The sequence below is a fragment of the Cyphomyrmex costatus genome, unplaced genomic scaffold, assembly GCF_001594065.2.
Source record: "Cyphomyrmex costatus isolate MS0001 unplaced genomic scaffold, Ccosl1.0 scaffold102, whole genome shotgun sequence".
Classification (NCBI taxonomy): Eukaryota; Metazoa; Arthropoda; class Insecta; order Hymenoptera; family Formicidae; genus Cyphomyrmex; species Cyphomyrmex costatus.
In genome coordinates this window covers 1,162,244-1,180,991 of record NW_017274977.1, presented here as the reverse complement: position 1 = coordinate 1,180,991, position 18,748 = coordinate 1,162,244, and positions in this window count along the sequence as shown.

Sequence of the window (18,748 nt, the reverse complement as noted above, 5' to 3'; positions counted from 1 at the left end):
GCCACGAACGGTTCTCTTGTAGCCTGTTGTGGATAAAGCGACAAATTATGAGATTGACACTAAATTTTTTAATACATGTTTCTTTACATAATTCTAATCTTTATGTGTAAGGGAGAATTGCCGTATGTGTGTACTGGTCGCTTAAAACGTATCTCATCAATATTTTATATTATTACTTTATAACAATAATGTAGACAAAAATATAATAGCCTATGTCTTGTTTTATATGGATGTCAACGTCGTTTTAAAAAATCAGGTACATCTGATATTAATTTTTAATCAATCTTTTTATGTAGCTGATAACAACACAGCATTCAACTTTATTATAAATTTGTGTATTTTTATGAAAGATTTATTGTAGAATATTTTACATTCACTATATATACACATTTGTAACCATTATAATGATTAAATTGATATTTTTACCAAAAAAATCCATCAAGTTTTCTAAACCGTACCATCACAAAATAAGACTCGTAATTGGCAATAATAAAATAATTGATATCAATACAAATGTCAAGTACAAAAATATATTTGAGCCAATTTTATTTTCTCGTTATTTGTCTTTTCATCGCTATATTTACAATTATCGAATATCTGATTTTCTTCAATAAATTATCAAAATTAGATATTGATTAATTATAATATTAGTTAATGATTTCTTTTATTAATCTCATACTTTCAATTATTTTCGTTCATATTTGTGAAGGAAATGATAAAAGATATCTCTAGGTATATACGATTTAGGCGACCAGTTACCTGAATCGTACTTTTTGTAGCATGTTATAAAAAGGACTATAACAAATTAATTTAAATACTTGGAAAAATTAAACATGTAATGATGAGCGTTCGAAATCTCAAATTAGAATTTTTAATAGTTATTTGCATACAAAACAGTACCAAATGGGAAGTATGATAAAAAAAAAAGGTTAAGTTACACACTCGGCAACACTATCCCCTATATAATTTCATAATTCTTCATATATTTACATATATGAATACTAGTTTTTATATCTACATTATTCTTTACTTGACAAATACACAGAAATATGGGAAAGGAAAAAGATTACATGTGAAAAGAAAATTTCACGAATATTTCGAGCTTTACAGTTTTCTCGGAAACTTCTCGTTGAAACTTCCTCTTTCGAGTTTGCCACAATACCATTGGGATCATATCGACCGCGCCAAATATCTTACACCCCAAATCGTGCTCATAGAGCCACAATAGCTGAATCGGAAATTTCTGCTGGGCAAGATAGGGTTTGATCGACATCTTAATGTTTCACGTCTTATTACGAGTTATCGTTCGGAAAAGTAGAAAGGCAGAGAAACTATCGCGATAGAAAATTACGTGATATTAATTTAAAAACAAATATCTAAGACTTAGTCATTACTTATCTTCTCACTTTCGATATAGATAAACTCGTGTACCGTGCGATGAAGATGTTGCTAAATATAAGATGCAAATGAGAAACTGTGAGTACTGATAGAATAGGGATATGCAATCTCTGAATCGTTCTACTTCTCCAAAATGGATTTTGACAAAAATGATCGATTTGAATCAAGCTTTGTTGAAAAAAAGATTCTTCACAAAAAGATCGAATTAAAATAGTGTCCTTTGTTTGGAAAAATCGACTTTCGTGAAAAAATCAGTTTAAGATCTTTTTTTATTTAAGAGAGAGGAAGAGAGAGAGAGATCTTTTTATAAAATCACAACAACCTATGAAACTATGGTAAAATAGCAACCGATGGACCTACAGACTTTTTGAAACCATACGTTTGATTTTTGTGCTCTCTAAAAAAAATTAATCGTCAATTTTTTATCAGAGATTGTGTCGGTCATTTTATATATTCTTTCTGTATATACACATATTTATCTTTATTTATTTATTTGCATAATTTATTTTTAAAGTGCATGGTTGTAATTTTACATATTCAGAAAGAATTTTTGTTTACGAAAAAAATACGCTTTTCGTTTACTACATATACTTTTGCGTTAGACGCATAAATATTCCTCTTTACAATTGTAAACCGTCTCGCTTCTCTTTTACATAAATGAATAAATAGTTTCTTGTAGTTAATAGATATCTAATTGTGAGATCTAATAGTGACGAGAAGTATCTCAAAGTTGTAATCGTTAAACTGGCAATTTCATGGTTCGCAAGGCACAAAATGTAGCGAGATGAAAAACGCGAGAAAACGCTGGATCCGCAAAGAGATGCTCGAGGAACAGTCGAGAAATGAGAGGCAGGGAGCATTGTACCGGAAACGACAAAGAGGAGGCTAGTGCTCGTGAAGCTCTGCAGATCAAGACGATAAGACGTGTGAGAGAAACGAGGAACGGGGACGCGGGGAATGAACGGTCGGAGCTGTGTCCATCGTGGTGACCGCATCGCTACAATGAGAGTTTAATTCGTTCATTGAGACCGCCGTATGGCGCAGCCCGCGTGCTGCCATCGTTGATAGAGTAGCAGTGACGAGATCGTGAGCGCCCGACTCTGCGAGCGAAGATGTCTGGCAGAAGTGCACTATGTACCGCAAATAGCGGTGTAAAGTGTCTGGGTACAGGTACACGTCTCTTCCCAAGTTTTCCCGCTCTTACTGATGAATCCACGGGAGGAGTTATAGAGACCATAACCTCCTCCCCCTTTAATCGCCATTTCTAAAAATATTTTTATATAGCAAAATATTATATTTTTTGTGGTAATATGATTTTAAATAAAACTGATAAAGTTTTATGAATCATACATTTAAATAATAACTTTTTTAATGTAATAATTTAAATAATAATAATTTAATACTTTTTTATCTTTTCATATTTAATCTTAAAAAAATTTTATTTTAGGCGAGTCAATGGCCTCATTGACAAATTTCTGGATCCGCTAATACCAGTTCTCTACACACCTATAGATACTACAAATAAAATACCTTTCGCGTCGTTTACGAGAAAGTAAAGCGCATTTACACACGCGGAGCCCATTTATGTTTAACATTTCCATGGATATACATAGACTCTCTTAGGAAACATCGAAGACCATCACGCTACTACGGGATCTAATTGCGTTTTTTTTGCGTAGCACGAATAATTACACGCTTTGTATTAATGTAATGGGTTTATTTTGCATTTCGTAAAGATATTAGTTACATGCGTGATATAATTCAAATGTAATATGTCGCGTGAGCCAAAATATTATACTTGTTGAAAAGGCACTTGTAGATTGAGAACACGAGATAGTAGAGCTTCCTGTAATATCTATTTTTCTAATTTAATTTTCAATCTACTCTTTTTTTCCCTCGTTTGTTTTAAATCGTATTTATCAAATATCGCAGAAATCTTTCTACTTTTTTCAAATCGTGTCAAATATCAATTAATTCTTTATAGGAATAAGATCAATATTAAAAAAATTTTTTTCAAAAATAATCGTTTTTTATTCTAATAATTGACAAAGATGAATAATTTATTGTAATCAGAAACTTATTAGGATATAAAACTTTTAAGAAAAGTTACAGATATTGAGCAAATTTTATCATTAATCGATCAATAGAAAAAATTACTGTTTTTTTTTTCACAATATCTTCTCAATATTTTCTCAAAATTAATATAATATTTTAGCTAAATTGTTAATGCATTTCATTTAAATAATAACACTACACAATAATAATGATCAATGTATTAAAGTAGAGATATAAAATTCTTTTCTGCATTATTAAACAAATTAATATTTCCCACAAAAATTTGTAATTTGTAATATTGCGAAATATTTATAAAAATGTAAAACATTCGAAATATTTAAGTAATTTAAAAAATGATTTTTATATATTGTATATTATATTTTTATACTGTGGAATTAATCTAATAGAGTGCTGTAATATATCGAAATAGAACCGCTCGCGCGGTTACTAAAGAAAATTATTGTTTCTTAATATTTGTTAAGAAACAATCAATATAAGAACTCTCTGTTAAGCTTCCCAAGTAAAAAGAAAACAACGAATCGAAATGCAATATCATCCTAATTTTCTACCATTCGGCTTACAGTATTATTAATTCTCCTCGCTTCAGAGACGTCACGAATTCTCGGCGGAGAACTATACTCCGAAGTTGTTAGCCCGTACTTACCGGAATGACGTGCTGTCAGTCTTGCTCTCCAAGGAGATCGATTGTTAACTCGGCGTTCGCAGCCCATTCCTTTTTGCTGGTCGACCGCGTTTCATAAGTTCACGAATGTAAGTATGACTAATCGCGGCGCAAGCAAAGATGCATGACTCGTGAAAATAATTATATGTGTTGTACGATAATGATTAGAAGTCTCACAGTTCGAGAGAGGCTGCATTAGCATTAATAGTTTATTTTAAAGTTACCAGATTTTATTGACTGAATCTGAGGATTTTCTTTTAAATAAAAATATATAAAAATAGTGTTATTTTATACATTGTTTTAGTTCACTTAATTGCATTAAAATTAAACCGAAATTTTAAAATGTTCAATGTTTTCTACTCTTTAAATTATTATCAATAGCATATAAAAATCTTTCTCTAGAAATTGAGGACATCTGGTAATCTTACTTTCCCATTTAGGATTTTACAATCGGTCCAATGCTGGGCCATTACTGGTTGCCATAGTTCAGGTACTGGTCTAGTACTGGCCTAGTACTGGATGATAACTTGGACTCAGCACTGACAGATGGTACTGATGACCCAGTCATTTTCGTCAGTTATTTGCCATTGATGGCTCAGTACTGATTGACAGAACTTTGGCCGTCAGTCGACAGTTGCAGCTTTGCCTACACGTTAGTTTCGTCGTAACTGTTGGCGACCCTGCATAGATTATTTTGATTTAAACAAATAATGGAAACGATTAAAGGAGTAATAAAGAGTCGGCACAGAAAACAGTGTGCAAAATATATGTATAACAATCGATACTTTAACAATTTACCGACATTAACGTATGTCAGAATCATGATAAAAATTCAGAAATTTATAATGTCGGTAAATTATTAAAGTATCGATTGTTATACATACATTTTGCACACTGTTTTCTGCACCTACTCTTAATGCATCTGTAATAGTCTCTATTATATATTTGAACAATAATAAGTGTTTTGCTTTATTTTTTGCTTTATTATTAATTTTGATTTAATTTCTCGTATGGTTTTATAACGATTGCAAATGTGAAAAATGAAAATTAAACAGCGTATTTGAACGTAATATCGTCCGGCCGCCTCTCTCGTCGACGTAATAATTTTTTGAGAGTTCAACTAAAATATGAATAAGGAATTACGTTAAACGTGCTGCGTGTGTTTGAGCCATACAATTTGTTGCGCTGGACTGTTCGTCATGTGTTAAATATTTATGTGTCACACGCGCGACGCAGTCAAACACGACGTATTTGCCAATGATATTCGATGAATACAAAGCATCTGTATCGATCAATACCGAATTACGTTCCATCATCGAATGCTCCATCGTTCGCTCCCCAGTGTGAATATTTATATACGACAATTTCATATTTTACACTTGCCCATTTCGTACCAACAACTAGAATTACAAGCTTTACCAAATGCTAATTAGAAATTGCATCTCATGCATATTTTTCTCAACTTCGTGTTCTGAAAAGGTACATCAGCAGCGCGCGGTAGAATAAACTTTTTCGTTCCGCTTTCTCCTCGCAGGATCATGAAATTATTCAACATGGAATTTATAATGATTAGGTACAGCATCAAACACGCGATGTAAACGCGATCGCTTATCGAAATTACGGCAAGAGTATGAAAAACATGAAAATATGATAAGCTCGTTACGTGCTCTTCGACATTTCACCCACGCTCTCTCGCCAATCTCTCGTCGAAATGCACTTCTTGCCTGCATTTCGCACAAGTGGATTAATTAAAGCAGGAGATTATCAACTGCGCTGAGTACTATTAAAGTAGTTTTAAAAAACGGGAACGTTTATGTGCGAGCATTAGTGGGGGGTGAGATTTACAGGGCATTTGCAACGAGAACGTATATATATACATACTAATTTTTTCCTAGAGAAGAGAATCCTCTTTTTAATAAGACACTCTAATGCAATCTGATGAGCTGAGGGCTACAAGATAAATATACTATATGGTTCATAAAATTTTAACTAGATTATTATAAGTATAGACGATAAAAATAAAATAATAAAAATTGATCCAGATAAATCAAATAAAAGAAAGAATTCTATTTACGATCGAAGCTAATGTTCAATAATATTTATATGCAAATTTTTGCAAATAAATTTTTCATCTCTATAAACTGCACGCCGATTCGGTTGGTCGGAAGTGAAACGCAATCGCAAATTGAAATATTAATCTCAAATTATATATTGATTTCAAACTTATAATGATGCGTTAATTTAATAATAAACGCTATAATAAGCATCTTAAAAAGTTGCAAACAGAGAGAGAGAGAGAGAGAGAGAGAGAGAGAGAACTTATTATTACGTATTCAAATCTAGTTAACGCGCGCGAACATTATAAATAATTAAATTTGCAGTTTTAACTGGCAACGAGCGGGATGTCTGCGAGAGTAACAATTCAAATCTCGGTGTACGCTTATTTGTTCGCGATGCGAACGCTTATCCTGCTTGTCAGAATTTTATCAAATGCGCCCGGATATCACGTTCGCGGGGATACCAATTAACTGCTCGAAACATACAACGCCGGCATACGCGGTATTTCTTTTAACGTTAATGAACATTCGCGGTACGGGCGGGCAGAATTATTGTTACGTTTAGTTTAAAAATTATGTTCGACGATTAAATATTTGCTGTTATACGGAAAATGTAACTCGCGGAATCAAAACGCGCCTCGTGCATTCTCGATTTACCTCGCTAATGAAAGCTAAAGTTTTGTCAGACAATACTTGCGAGACCGTTCACTTCATTTCCGTTATTACGTACGCCCACCGCGATAAATCTGCTTGTTTTCATTATTACGCTGAACAAAATGTCCCGCGTTGGGCCGACAAAGCGCGCCCTTTGTAACGTTATCTTTTCTTTGATTAGGGATAATTTTATCAACGCGAAAAAATGGTAAAAATATAATCTAGGCTAGCGTGCAACATCGCATGTCTTTAAAAAAATTTTGATCGAAATGGAACAATTATATTAACATTTTCTGTGAATCTATTCGGAACAGCTGCAAAATAGTAATGATAACATAACAATATTTCAAAAAGCCTTTTGAAATTAGTCTAGCTCTACTCACATTGTACGCGTAACATTATGGATATTCGTCTCCGTTATTTTCCATGATATTTTCACCGTAATAAAATTACGCCGCGCGTTGCTCTTCATTTTTCCGCCCGAGAATTAATACATATCGCGGTGGGAAAATTCATATCAAAACTCTTCGCAGAGGGAAAATTGTGACATATATATCCAGAGACAGGTCGCGTTAAAGTAGGTTTTAAAATCCGCACAGTCGGTCGATCAATTGCGACACTTTAATGAACCACAAGAGAGAAAGAGGAAGACAAAGAGAAAATCGCGAGTGCGGTTAAGCTGACTTGTTTCGTTCGGACTCGACAGACCCTTCGAGTCTTCGTCTTTTTATTTACCAAAGAGGAAGAATGTGCGAAAGAAAAGGACAACGATTATTTTTCCGTAAGTCCCCGACGACGACGTGAAATAAGAAGAAGATCGCAGTAAGTACTGCTCGCTGAAACGTGCCGCATCGTCGTTGCAGCAAGTAGTACGAGTCGACGACGGGTCCGACCATTACTGTCGACGAAGAACGAGAAGGATAACGGCGCATCGTTCTCTCGCTTAAATTAAACTCGACGATATCTTCGACTTTGCCATCCCGTCCCCCTTTTTAATTTCGACAATACTCCACGAGAGTACTGGAGGATTCTGAACCCGCGTTAACGAAGGAGTAACCGAATCGTCGATGTATTCTCGAATGAACATGAAACGAATTTGGCGTTTAAGATGTACGAAATGAGAGAATATATATATACATATTGTATCATATATCACAAGATTGAGATAAGATTATTTCAGAACTTGAACAGACTGCGCTCATAATAGATTTCTATATTTAAGACTTTACATGAAATAGTTCGAAAAACGCGTATACGATTTTTTATTGCTGGAATAAAATTTATAATTGTTCAAAGAGACAATTTACTTACATATATTATGTATATTACGTATTGTGTATAAAAAAGATAGTTCAAATTCGATGGTTTCGTTTCTTTCTAATAAGAAGAAGCGATAGAAGATTAACGATAAAATGTAAAGAAGATAAAACTTCGATTACACTGTATTATTAATATTTAATATTCGTTAAGTTAGAATCAAGAAGACTTGTAATTATCTATTTTTATTGCATCAACATTAGTTTTAAGTATAGTTCTGTAATGCAATAAAAATTACAATAACAATTAAGATTATCTACAAGATTGCGTTACGATTTTTTTGGTTTAAATAACTATCTATTTACAATACACGGTAATTCGATAAATTATTTTACTAGTAAAATATGAATATTATAAATTATAAAACGATTAATTAACATTCTTCCCGTTAATTTGCATTGAAGGAAAAAGTAATGAAAAGATAATATTATTTCTTAATGATGTTTTACCCGATTTATTTCAAAAAATATTACAAGTAAATCTTAATATTAAGTTTTTATATAAATAATAGACCCATACATGTTTTATTAAATTTAAAGTTAATAAAATTTTATTATCTACTTGTTAACATTTGAACCGCGGCTATGCTATTTTTGACCCATCTGTCAGTTATTCTTTTTGAGTTAATTTGGATTTATACATAGAGAGCTTTAAATTTTTGACTTTTTATAAATAATTATAATTATAATTACAAGTAAACTTTTATGATGACAACCCTTTCTCGTAAAAGGCTAGATTTACCTTGAATCACGATTAGATTAATTTAGATCCGCAGTTCTAGTATAAAATTATGTCATAATGGAGGTTAAACTGTTCCAATAAATGTTAATTCTTTGGACTCAGCAGTTAAAAAAAAAAAAACGATAGAATTATAATCGCGCGTTATTAAAAAAATAATGCTGTTTAAGTGAAACGATTGAATTTAACATCATTACGTTTTGTATTCTTCTCTACAGCAGAATTTTTTTATTATTCTAATTACGAAATAAATTACTCCGACATGCGTTTTGAAATAGCACTCTCCGGAATTTGAATCGGAAATTCCGGGATCCTCGTGAAAATATCGATCGATTTGGCGTGCGGCGTTCGACCAACTCCATGAATAAATTTACATCCATCGAACCGGGAAGTCTCTACTTTTCTAATTGCAATCTCGCTTATTTGCTCGACACGTTGCGCTTCTACCGTGTAGGGACACAGAAACGGGAAGCATGTATGCATGCTCGCTAATATTTTAATAGTCATGACGGTAGCGCCAGGCGGCTGCCATTTGTCGATGACGAGGAGGGATTTTATCGACGTGTTGACTTTACCGCCATTTCGCCAGGCTGCCGACTACCGGGTCAATCGCACCGTGAAAATCGGATATGACGTTTGCTCTGCCTGCTATCGCGAGTGTTCTCGGCAGCCAATCAGGGTCATATTACGCGAAAGTTCGTACGCGAAATCACGGTACCCAGCGGAGCGCAGACCACATTCGTGCTTGCTCTTTCTCACAATTTTATGGAGTAGAACGATAAGGAAACTCCTTCCACTGTTCCACTTCTACAGCATCATTTTTAATATTGCATTTTTTCATCAATTTATAGTCAGTCTTCTTCTAATGAAAGACAAATCTAGTTTAAAATCAACATTTATCGGAACTTTTCACTTTTTATTATTATATAATTAAATGAGAAAGCTCTTTGAGTTAAAATTCAATTGATATGCTATTTACTTTAAACTAATGGAAAAATGCTATCGTATGGAAACTTAATTTATCGAAATTCTACTACTTTTAATTATTCGACTGTTAGCGAATTAAAGCATCAGTCATAAAAATAATGCAACAATTATTTAAAATGTATGTTATTTTTCTTGTGATATAAATTAGATTTTGATTAAAAAACGCTAAGATTTGCAGTTTGCTTTATCATTTTTTTAAATAATGATTTTTTTCTAAACTTTTGATTGCTTATAAATATAAAGATATCTTAATTTATCTTAAATAAATTTTTTTAAAGCATAATCTTAGAAAATAATCAGTACAGAAATATAAGTAAATCTCGATTTTCAAAAAAATTTCAACACGTTTTAATCCGCCATTTATCGCAATATCCTCTTACTATATTGTTCCATGTGATTTTTAGCGTTCGGTACTGGAACTTGTAACGGTTTTTCGAAACACCGCGTGTCTTTGACGACTTGGTCGTAGCCCGCAGACCGTAAAGTATTAAAGCCAGCGGAAAACTACCAAGTTAGATCCGACAAATGCTAATACTTCTCCGCGCGAAATCCGCCGTTTAATCCCGGAAATCCTCCGCGACGAGAACGCGCTGAGGTATCTTTCCGATTTTCCGGTGGCGCGGCTCCTTTAAATTTTTCCGCACACAATGGTCTCTTACGGGAGTCAATAAATTTGCTTTTCCATTTAACTTCGCGGCGCTCTAGACACAAGCGCCGGGTTTTACAAGGGCCGCTGTAAGGAAGGAAAGAAGTACCTACGGCGATTGCGAGTGAGTGTCAATAGCCAACGCGCAAATACTCAGACAAACAGCCGGTACGGAACGAGAAAACATTTTCGGCAGCATTCTCAGGAAGCTACCTCTCTCTCTCTCTCTCTCTCTCTCTCATTCTTTCTTTCTTTCTCTGTCTTTCTTTCCGAGTGCTGTCCTTTATGGCAAACACGATCCTCGTTCGTCAAGTATACCCTGGAGATAAGCCGGAAAATACGGTGCGCCCTTAACGCACCCGCACTCGAGATACCGCAACTCGGCACGAAAAACTGATGTATTATGTATTTATTTATTTCTCCCATGTCGCATGAGGAAAGAACCCGGGGATCCGGCACACGGTAATGAATTATGCATCTGATAAGATTACAGACGCTTTGCCGAGTTACGCATACGCGAATATGCGCAAGAAGTTTCGTGATTAGGCAAAACGTCCTCGAATCGTTGAATCAAGGCTCGGATAAAATTATTATCCGGTTATTTGCGTAGGCCAAGATGGAAAAATCTTATTTGCGAATAAGTCACGTCTTGCGATAAAATTTACTATACTTCGAATTCCAGTAGTAATGTAGATAAATTATATTTATACTGAGCTGTCCTACTTTAGTTTACTAAATTCGAAAATCTCCTTAAAAAATTAATTCTTTCACGAAAAAAAACCATTTTGCTGAATTATCTAAAAATTTAGCGTACATAGAAAAAATCGAAATATTCGCAAGCAAATGCTACATTTGTGATATTTTCTTCAATATTTAAGTTGAATTATGTTCCAGTGTGACTGGGCATGTACTATTATGTCAGGACATTTACACAAGATGTATTTTTAGTCTCAAATGTTTTTTTTTTATTACAATATTAGAATTTAATTGTATATTTAAACATTATTTTTAAAAATATTTGAGATTAATATATAATATAAACAAATATAAAGTTTTGTGTAAATGTTCGGACATAGATATGTGTCCGGTCACTGTGACATTTATCTTATTGGTTTTAAAAAAATTTAACTGTGATGAGAAAATATTGAGAGAAATATTTCTAAAGTGTGAAATATCTTATTGATCGTAAAAGACAAAATAGATGGTTTATTTTCTAAATAATATTTTCTAATAAAAAATATATTTCACGGTATTTATAAATTAAATATAGGCACACATTTCAGTGATATAAATATTTAAGTATTTCTTTTTTTTAGTGTAAAAGATCTGGAAATAATTTTATTAGCCTACAAAACCATTTATGCATGTATAAGAAATTTATACAGGATAAGCAGTACTACAAAATATTTTTGGAAACTAGCTGGAGCGTCCTACATAATTATTTTGAAGATCCAACAAAATTATTTTCTGATCTGTATCTAGCTAAATTTTTTGATAATTCTACAAAACCATTCTTTCTCTCCATGTGAATAGAAGGGAATATATATATATATATATGTATACGGAATTTGCTGGTAAAAAGTGAAACAATTTGTTTCTCTACGGCGCAGCAAAACGGGCGAAAAGGAAAAAAATTTGAACAATTCTATCTGCCCTTTGAAAAGATTCGGCAGATTTGTACAATGCAGGCTAACGCAAATTACGTTACGTCGCGCAACTGGTTTGTATAACAGGAAAAAAATAGGAGAAGAACTCAGCAAGTGGGCGGACATGTGGATGGAAGTGCGGCGGAAACTCGGAAAGTGGGTCGCTCGAAAGTCGCACGAAGTAGATCGGGTAAGGGCGATGCGGCCGGGACGATAATTAATATCAGTTTAAACGGCAACTTGGAGGATGCAATAAGTTAATAAGCGAAGCCGCTCGCGCGAAGTTTCGTACCCACGATCGAGCATCCGACCCGCCAAAGTCTGAACGCAATGTCTTTAGCCACTTACACCCCCATACATCTTACTCGTACACGTACACGCGCATATCTCGGATATCACGACGCGATTAGGGTTGTACCCCGCAGTGCTGTGCTCTGCGAACTAGGAAGAGATTTTGAATTGCATTCCAGCTGCAAGAATTGAGAGAAATCATGGAGATCGCTCATTATTGCCATCATTAAGGTCTTTTCTCGGATATTTCGAAAATCGCGCTCATCTCGTCGGCATGATTTCCGCTAATTATTGTAATAAACACTCGTCAGCGTGTTTCCCAGAATTTCGGAATGCGTCCCCCATGGACACGTGTTTTCCATGTGTTACCAAGTTGATTACGGCGCTGGGCGATCCGTGGAGAGTGTACGCTAGAACGGAGCCACGCTCACGCAGCAGGAATCTCCAGTTTCGGGTTCGAAGCTACCCCGCAGGCATGCTTATCAGCCTCACGGGTTCTGCCAAACTATTGCTCGCATCCTCCGCAACCGATATTCCCCGCTATGCTCCCCCTTCTCTTTATCTGTCCGTCTGTCTGTCGACTTATCTATCTCGCTACTTCTCCTCTGCGCTCGATTAGCACCGTGGTATTGATCTGAATGCTTCCCGCAAATCTTGCTCGTTCTACCAAACTTGCGATGTTTCTCAATCCTAAAGAACAGGTATGGAAGGAACGCATTATTTGCAATACCGTTGCTTTCTTATAATAACAATTTGATGATGACTTTACGATTCCTCATATGTTAATAACGCTAGGGTTACATTTCTTTTTAAATTAATTTATTACTTGTTACGTAACGCAGTAAAAGTAATATATGTGCGTAGTAAAACTAAAGCGTTATTTTTACTATAATACACATTACTTTTATTTGTTACTTTTTAAAACTTTTAGAGTGAATTATCATTCTAAATGAAATCAATCTTAAGGATTGAAAATTGAGCATCCTGTTTCAAGATTGGCTCAGTTTTCACTCTTTAGAGTAAGGTTCCATCTACTCCAAAAAATTTAGAGAGTTCGTAATGAGTAAAGTAACAAATTACTCTTTTTAATGAAGTATAACACGTCTCTTTAATAACAATGACTTAACGAGTCTCTTTTAAAGATTGACATTTTTAACTCTGGTGTTATAAAAAATTGCAAAATCATTATCAAATTGTTTTTATAAAAAAATATCAGTAAGAACAATGGTGCGTTACAAGTAACGTGTTACTTCTCATCATACCCTGCTGGATGCAGTTACGTACTCTTTAACTCTGAATCAGTGGATATCAACACTGATTATTCAGTGGCGTATTTGGCACTGGATAATCAATGAAATTCAACTAAAAGGGAAGGAACATTTGAGCATTATATAATACTTAAAATACTAATATTAGCACATCAATTTTAATTTTTTAAATCCATATTCATTGAATTTATGCAATAAAACAAAGTTAGTTAGACTACATAGGTTATCACTAAAGGAAAAGATTGGCTGCTGCAAATTAAAAATATTATGCTATATTCTGCCAATCTTTTCTTTCAGTATAACTACGTTAGGGATTTCATATTTCATTCACTGATTAATATCAGTGGCATACTTTTAGGATTGATATCAGTGATTATCCACTGATTCAGATTTAGAAAATATGCATTTGCAAAACAATTTCTGTTGATTTTTAAATAAAATTGTACTATTTTTCTTATTTATTTATTACTTTAATTACTTACTGTGTACAATTAATAATTTTACCATGAATTAGAATAATTTCTGATTGTATTTTAAGATGTCACCACTTTTAAAAAATTTCAGAATTATCTGTCAGAGCATCATGTGTTCGTGAATTCTACAAAGTAATAGAAACTAAAACAACCGAGCTGCTTATTTGGAATGCGTGAAAATAACGAACGATAACGAACTCGCGTTAGAAAAGCAGGACTAAGCGGGGCTTGGCATAGATGGATATGCAAAGGTGCAAACTGCAAGGTGAGAACAATCACAAAGCTTGTTGGACGTACCGTTGGCTTCGACATGTCGCTAATAGGTAAACACACGTGCATAAACATACCCTTATCCGTGGAAGATGTACGTGCCTATATGCTCGAACTGGTCCAGAGAAACCGAAATTACATCGAGAGAACGTCGAACTTCCGCCAAACTTCCGTAGAAACCTCGGATTAAAGTCCAATAATCGGATATTTACCCTACTATACATAGGGAGATTGAAGAATAAAGTTAAACAAAAAGTTTGAACAACACAAAAATGTCTAAAAAAAACATCCTGATATTTTAATTCCAATTATATTATGAAGTTACAACAAGCGCAACAAACCATTCGTTAAAACTTGCAAATACTGTCGAGTCTCTTTTTTTGTCCCGTTGCGCCACACTGCAATTTTTTAGTTTCATTTCTTTACAGAAAAAATAAAGCGCGCACATCCAAATCGGTATCTGCTACAAAGAACGCTTCCAAAAACATGAAACGTTATACAAACATTTATTTTACGCCTGTTATAAAAAAGTAATAGAGCACCGAATTTGCATTTGATGAATAATATTTTCGAGCTTGATGGTAATTATGATTTTGAAGGTAAAGAGAGAGAGAGAGAGAGAGAGAGAGAGAGAGAGAGAGAGAGAAGAAAGTTTAATATTTTTTACACTAATTTGATCATTCCAATGTTAAGGCTGTCCATTTACCACTGTCTCAGATTATGACGTCAGAAGCTAGCGAGCAAACACAATAAAAATTCTTGCACAAATTACATTTAAATAGAAATATTTTTCAATAAAATAGCATTTGCATTTGATGGACAGACATATAATAAACTTATTAAATATATCGAAAATTATATTATTGTTTCGGAAAGAAATTAAGTTATATTTGTCTATTTCTGTACAGAACAGCATACGAAATGTCGTATCATTTAATTATTTCGTTAAAACTCTACCTGTATAATATCGATTTTTTTAACTGTGTAAGCAAATTCTATATTTCGTGGAAATTTTATTAAGTGTGTCATCACAAGTCGAAATTGGGCAGAGATAAAACTGTAATAATAAAAGCATACACACCAGTTTGTGAAACGGATAACAGATTGACCTAAAATGTTGAGCATAAAGTGAAAGTTATATTGTTTTTCAAACGGAGAGTGCGACACAAAGAGAGAGAGAGAGAGAGAGAGAGAGAGAGAGACTCAGAGACATTTTCACCCACATTGTACCGTTCAGTTGTGCCGTACATTATTTGAAGCTTTATGTCGAAAAGCACAAAAGCGCGTCTCCAAGAGATTGTGAGATAAAACAGCAGTCATATTGAATGTTATTCATTTGAGATATTTTTCCAAGCTTTAGTAATCAATTTTATACCAATTCTTCACTCTACATTTCGCAAATTACTGTCAACTACACCTTCACCTTATAACTCATTTCCAGATATATGGTTATTTATTAATTAACAAAACAAAAGAAGAGTTTGGGATATTTTACAAGTCAATTTTATTGATTATAAGTATTATTGATTATAAGTTTTATTGAAATGCTTCATTATTAATATATTATGCCAGAAGTTTTATTATGTATTGTATTTTCTCGCTTTTGACGTCATAATCTGAGATATATATATATATATATATGTAGTAGTGGTAAATGAATAGCAGTTTTAAATTTAAATTCTCGTATGCTTTCATCAGAGATAAAAATGAAAGAAAAATTATATATCGAAATTGGTGGAGAAAATTCTAATGAATAATTTTAATTTGCACGCACATTCATAAAAGTTTGTAATTTAGATATTTAGATTTGATTATAAAGGATTAAGAAGAATTTATTTGCATTTTTGTAAAAGTAATTCGGTAGAATGTATATATAATATTTAATCTTTACTCAAAAATATACATTTTATTTAATAATTTCAACTAGTAAAAAGAACGCGCATATTATGAATTCTTTTTTATTATTGCGAATTATCTCAACTCGCACTCATTCGAAATTTAATAGAATATTTGACATACTGCAGTCACACACGTAACATTAATTGATCAAACAGAATATTCATTTCCGGTGATAGACTTTGGTTCTCAATCCACGTTATCCTTCGCTGATAATTTATTAAACGAATTCTAATTATAGATTCTTTTCTTCGGGATGGTCTTTTTATAAGCGAGAACTTAATCCCTCTCTACGTCTTAGCTTCTTCTCGGCCTCATCTCGGCCCAACTTCGCTTTATTTCGATCACTTTTTCTGTTCGAAAGCATTTATTATCTGTAGTTCTGCTAATGACTTTGCATTAATGGTTCGACACGTACTAAACAGTGACGTTAAGATGATCGATAAAAAATTTGCAATTTATTAAAATCCCGATTTGGCATTTAAAAAAGTTATAAATATCTGATTATCTTATATTTTATAAATATCTGTTTTATATTATAGTAAGGACTGACAGAAGAAGAAATTTATTTACTTCAACCTATAAAGCCAAGAAAGGACTTGGTTCACAGTTTCATTTAGGTTCTACTAAAACTCAACTTTATAATCTCGGTTTAGCTACTGTTTATCTTTTTTAATTCTTATAATTAGAAAAAGATAAAGAGTGAATTGAACCGAGATTGAGGTTAATCTTACGTTGGTGGAACCGGTCCTTTGCCACATATCCTATCCATTTCTTATATTTCTTGGTTAACAGAAAATCCGATAGATATGTTACTATTATTATACTTAAACCTACTTACTTTCTTTATCTTATATCTATCACAGCCACACACAGGGAATGGAAGTAACATCGTTACTTTTACTGTTACTTTGTTATAATAACCATAAGTAATAACGTTAAGAATTTTTTTCTAACATAACTTTTTGTCAATGAACAACTCGTAATGGTGACGAGTTACTTTTCAAAAATAACTCTGCCAATCTTAACGTTTATATATACATATAGTTAGTTACTACCGTCATAAAAAATTGCATCGTTATTACCAAATCATTATTATAATAAAAAGTAACTTGCCTCTATTCCTGAATTTCACAACCTTTTTTATTCTACTCTTTACGCTAATCTACATTAATATTACAAATGTCACTGTAATAACTGATGTTATGTAATTCTACGAAAAAACTCACTCTCGGTAGAGTGCGTTCTTCGAAAGATTAACGTGCCGTCGATATCCCGTCGATTGTTCCACATTCGTGCGTTCCACAGATGCTGTCAGTCCTATGTAGATGTCCACCGATGATTGACTCATGTGTCATCGCCATGGCGATAGTAACGGTGGAAGCATCAAGCCTTTACAACGTTCGGTGCGTGGCACATGACGGGACGCGGAAAGGTAACAAGGATTTAATCGAGTCGGGGATGTGTATTAACGTGTGGATGTTGTGTGTGGGTGCGACCACGTAATACCTTGTGGCGAAGAGACTAAAACCGGAAGCCCGCAATTAGTTACCTCAATTTCCGTTTTGTTTAATTGTGCCGCTACAACGGACGCAACGCGGCCGATATATGTATAAACGATGCGAACGCAAAAGAAGATATGGCCGAATAAATTCTGAATTACTGCTAAATCACGAGATATCGCTGCAATAGAACTCGCACTGGATATTCGAAACGGAAAGCAATTTTCATAAACAGTACACTCTGACAGAAAAATGTTTAGTATTTGTAATTATATAATTACATACTACTATAATTACTACCTACTGCTATAATATTGGTAATAATAACAATATGTATAATTCTAGCAACAAATGTATGTAATTGACAACCTAAAATTACTATAATTATAATTGTTGTAAAAATGATTCAAATAACTACAAAATTATATAGTAATTATAGTAATTTAAATCATTTTTATGATTATAATAACTATAATTATAATCATTTTAGTTTGTCAATTATATACATTTGTTGCTAAAACTATATGTACATTTATGGTTCTTCTTCTACTTTCTCTTACATTAGGCCTCTAGTCTGTTTTACATCCTTCTCATATGATGATGATCATGAAAATAGAGCCGCTTTCATTAAAATGACTAAACTGCTATTTTATACATCTATCTTCACTTGACAATTGTGCCATTTATTGTATTATACAATAACAGCAATTCATATTAGACTAAAAATTATAACAAACCGTTGCTGAAATAAGTACATCGTATTGGAAAATCTTAAAGTGCTCTACTCTACAAATAGTCTAGTCAAAATAACAGAGCCAAATAATTAAAATAAGTTAATTAATACATAAATGTCTGTTACGTATTAATT